Here is a 3,311-nt window from a genome sequence, read left to right as displayed (position 1 = left end):
GTCAGAATCTCTTTCTTCACGCTAGAAGTCTTATCTGAAGTCATCGTGGAAGTTGCAATAGAGGTTACTCACCATGTTTCCTCCCCGCATCCGATGGCTGCTACATGCCAGATATGTGCGGTATTGACTTGCTCTACCCAAACAAGGATCTACCGAGGCCGCACTCACGGACGACAGGCATACGTGCTGGTCTACCAGTGCGCGCCCTCATAAACCCGGGCATCAGCAGGGATGAGGCCCACTGCCGCCAGCGGCTGCTGGTGGGCCCTCTCACGCCCAAAGAAAAGTTGACAGTCGCTCTCCCCTGCGGCCCAGTGGCGGAACCCGAAGCCTTCGCGCGAGAGACCCGTGTTCGATCCCGGCTCTCGCAGCAGATACATTTACCTGCCCGTCGCCTCTCCGGTCCTTTTCGCGGGCTCGCTAGAAGGACTCGACGCGATAGGCTTCGTCGGAAAGGATACTTTTATTATTTTACTTAGCCCGGTATCTAACAGCCAGGCTACTTCAAGCAAGATTCCGTCTTCACGACGTCCTATGGTAAGTCATGCGAAGACGCATCCAGAGAGACGAGGCAAGGCCATGGCTCTGTGTCTAAAGGCGCGAAAGTGGTTGTTTCCCCCTGTGGCTCAGTGGCGAAACCCAAAGCCGTCGCGCGGGAGACCCGTGTTCGATCCCAGCTCTCACAGCAGATAAAAATTTAGTCTCGCCGCGGCCAGACATTAAACCGAAACTTTTGATCTCTATACGTCCAGCCTTCCTCGATGTCTCTCTTCGTCGGCACCTCGTCCCGCCTAATTCGGCTACAGCCGCCAAAACGGTTCGAACCCGAAACGAACCGGATCTTCACCGTTGGCAGAGGGCGGGACCGGGAATGTGGCGACACAGGCCACGGAGAGCGCCGCGTCAGGACGCCCCGCTCTGGTAATGGAGGTGCACAGCTTACAGCCTATGTCGTCAGGCTGCCCTGTATCCTTCAGTGCAACTGGCCATTCTGATTTAACCACGTATCCACAGTTGTTGTCGCTACGCCACTGACGCTGTGTTTATGTTCACACTACACACGGATATGTGCTATGATTTGTGCCGTCATATATTGCCCTGTTTCTTTCAGTGCGAATGGCTATTCTGATTACCACGTATTCACAGTTGTTGTCGCTATGCCACTGACGCTGTGTTTATGTACACACTGCACACTGATATGTGCTATGATTTAACTGTTATACCCTTATATATTGCCCTGTATCCCTCAGTGCAACTGGCCATTCTGATTTAACCACGTAATCACAGTTGTTGTCGCTACGCCACTGACGCTGTGTTTGTTCACACTGCACACTGATATGTGCTAAGATTTGCGCCGTTATATGCTGCCCTGTTTCTTCAGTGCAAATGGCTATTCTGATTACCACGTATTCACAGTTGTTGTGCGATGAAATGACGCTGTGTTTACGTGGACTCTACACACTGATATGTGTTCATGATTCATGCCGCTATAAATTGCCCTGTATCCTTCAGTGCAACTGGCTATTCTGATTCACAGTTGTGCGATGCCACTGACGCTGTGTTTATGTACACTGATATGTGTGTGTTATGCTTATGCCACGATATTGCCCTGTACCCTTCAGTGCAACTGGCTATTCTGATTACTACGTATTCACAGTTGTTGCGTTGCAACGGACGCTGTGTTACGTACACACTACGCACTGTTATGTGTATGATTTATGCCATTATATATTGCCCTGTTCCTTATCCTTCAGTGCAAATGGCTATTCTGATTACTACGTATTCACAGTCTTGCGATGCAACTGACGCTGTGTTACGTACACACTGTACACTGCGTTATGAATTTTGCCGTTGTTGCCCTGTATCCTTCAGTGCAAATGGCTATTCTGATTACTACGTATTCACAGTTGTTGTGCGATGCAACTGACGCTGTGTTACGTACACACTACACAGCGTTATGTGTTGGGATTTATGCCATTATATATTGCCCTGTAATTTTCAGTGCAAATGGCTATTCTGATTACTATGCAGTACGTATTCACAGTTGTTGTGCGATGCAACTGACTCTGTGTTTATGTACACACTACACACTATGTGTTATGAATTTTGCCTTTGTATTTTGCCCTGTATCCTTCAGTGCAAATAACTATTCTGATTACTACGTATTCACAGTGTGGTGCGATGCAACTGACACTGTGTTACGTACATACAACTCACTGTTATGTGTAATGATTTATGCCATTATATATTGCCCTGTGTCCTTCAGTGCAAATGGCTATTCTGATTACTACGCAGTGCATATTCACAGTTGTCGTGTGATGCAACTGACGCCGTGTCTATGTACACTCTACACATTGTATGTCTTATGATTTATGCCGTTGTACATTGCCCTGTATCCTTCAGTGCAAATGGCTATTCTGATTACGTACACAGTTGTTGTGCGGTGCAACTGACGCTGTGTACACGCTACGCACTGATGTGCTATGTTTACGCCGCTAAATATTGCCCTGTATCATCAGTGCAACCGGCTATTCTGACTTACCTGCCAGATGCCTCTGACGCTGTGTTTTTGTACACACTAATGTGACTATGCTATCGCGTTGCCCTGTATCCTTCAGTGAACCTAGCTATCCTATCTAACTGTGCATAGTCACAGTTTGTCGCTACGGCGACTTGCGCTGCATCTGTGTCCACACTGAAGCGTTATGCAGTTATGTTGCTAACGTAACTGACCATTATGTGAACTGTGCATATTCATGCAGTCTCGGTCGCTTCGTCGACTTGCACCGCATTATACACTCAGATGTTTGATATGTGCAGACTGATGGGTAATGCTGTTATGTTGCCCTCTATCCTTCAGTGCAACATCCAGCTATCCTATCTAACTGCATATTCAGTTCTGTCGCTATGGCGACTACACGGCACGTACAAGGACGTGTTTTTGCTATTTTGTTGCCCTGTTTCCTTCAGTGCAAAACTAGCTATCCTAATCTAACCGTGCATATTCACAGTTCTGGATGTATGTACGTGAAAGGATGTGTTATGCTGTAATGCTGCCCTGTTTCCTTCAGTGCTGCTAGCCATCCTAATCTAACTATGCATCTTAGTTTCTGTCTCTACACAGTTTCTGTTGCTACAGCGACTTACGCTGCGTTATGTACATGCAAGGATGCGCTATTCCTTACTCACTTGTGTTATGCTGCCATGTTGCCCTGTATTTCAGTGCAACTAGCTATCCCAGTCAAACTGTGCATATTCACAGTCTTCGTCGATACGGCGACATGCGCTCCATTTATTTACAAATGGATGTG

This window comes from Rhinichthys klamathensis, unplaced genomic scaffold (assembly GCF_029890125.1).
Source record: "Rhinichthys klamathensis goyatoka isolate OS25496 unplaced genomic scaffold, OSU_Roscu_1.1 h1tg000006l_1, whole genome shotgun sequence".
NCBI lineage: Eukaryota > Metazoa > Chordata > Actinopteri > Cypriniformes > Leuciscidae > Rhinichthys > Rhinichthys klamathensis.
This window is presented reverse-complemented; position numbering follows the sequence as displayed.